Consider the following 1,691-nt stretch of genomic DNA (forward strand, 5'->3'; position numbering starts at 1 on the left):
TATTATTATTATTATTATTATTATTATTATTATTATTATTATTATATAGTATCTCCTTCAATGTTTTCTTTTTCATATTCTTCTCAAAAATATTTAGCCCAAAAGACTGGCAATTTTTAAAAATATTTTTTAAGGTATGGTAGAATTTCTTTACTGCTATCAAATATTTTATAGTAATAATCTTCGAATTCACATGTGTATTCTTGAATATAACTCATTTTGCAAATTTGCAATTTTTATAATTGTTCTTTTGCTATTATTCTTAATTTTTCTCTATTTTGTGAAGCACTTTCATTTCTTTATTTTTGTATACACTATCATAATTGGAGTTTGTAACTGTATATAGAGCCTGATAATAAATACTCATGATGTGATTACCTGGTTTAAATAGATTATTTCTTTTGACCTGAAAATGTAAGCTAACGCATCATTAAAGTCTGATTCTTAGGTGAAATATAGTACTTAGGATAACAACAAGATAGAGTACCAACACAACTTTAGAAAGTTGTACCAATTGCATTGAAAATTGTCCTACACCATTTGAGTCTAATTCACTAGAAAATAAACACATGTACTACACGTGTCCTTCTACCTTTTTCCAGTTTTCAATGATCTTGCTTTGGTTCTTTCTTTCGTCTAATTTTTATCTCTAGATTTAATTTGCATTTGTAGAACAAATTGCATACATTTTTAGATGTGATAATGAGGCAAACAGATGCTTTAAAGTTATGAAGACATAGACTTCATCAAAAGCTCTTCTCGCAATTCTCAAAATTTTGTATCTCAATCTCTATTCGTGGTTAGATTTTCTTATTTTTGGTGAGTTCATCACCCTTTGAGAAATATAGGAATAATAAATAAATAAATAAATGCAATAAATTGGTTCTTTATTACCAAATATATATAAAGGACGTATTTTGAATCTGACAAATATAAATGCAATAAATTTTTGATTTGAATGTATAATCTTTGCATGTGGATCTTTGGAATTTTAAACGAAGTTCTCTAATTTTTCATTCAATCGTGTGTTCAAAGTTCATTGTGTGTTTTGATTTTGTAGCTTTCATCATTGCTCAAATTGAATTTTTTTTTCTCCTTCTTGGTTTCTCAGTTTGAGTTGCATGTCAGTACTTACCTTCACTCTCCACTTACCTTTGCTCTCCAGTGTACCAAAAGTGTTTGATAGTATGCCTAATTGAATTTTCCCCTTCTTTAACTGTACATTTATAGAAATTTCAACTCAAATTTCCTGCTTATTGCACCTCATTGCTGATCTATGAAATTATGATCTTCTCTGTTTAAATGTTTGTCCTTTCTTTTTTCCTGTTTGTTTGGTGAAATCTTTCTCAACTTAGGGTGTGTTTGGTAGAAGGAAAATGTTTTCCTGAAAAATAAATTGATTTTTGACTTATTTTCTCATGTTTGGTTGGTGAGTAGAAAATATTTTTTGAAAAAGATTTTTAGTGTTTGATTTATGAATGAAAAATGTTTTTGAGAAATATCTTTTATTTATACTAGAGTAGAAAATAATTTCTGAAATTAAAAATATTTTTTAAAAATAAATTTAATTTTTTTTGGGGGTGGGGGACCTAGTAGGGGGTGGGTGGAGGGATCGAGGGTAGGGGTGAAAAATTAATATTTTGAAGTTGAAAATATTTTTAAAAATAAACTTAATTTTTTTTTGAGGGGGG

This window comes from Solanum stenotomum, chromosome 12 (genome assembly GCF_019186545.1).
Source record: "Solanum stenotomum isolate F172 chromosome 12, ASM1918654v1, whole genome shotgun sequence".
Taxonomy (NCBI): domain Eukaryota; kingdom Viridiplantae; phylum Streptophyta; class Magnoliopsida; order Solanales; family Solanaceae; genus Solanum; species Solanum stenotomum.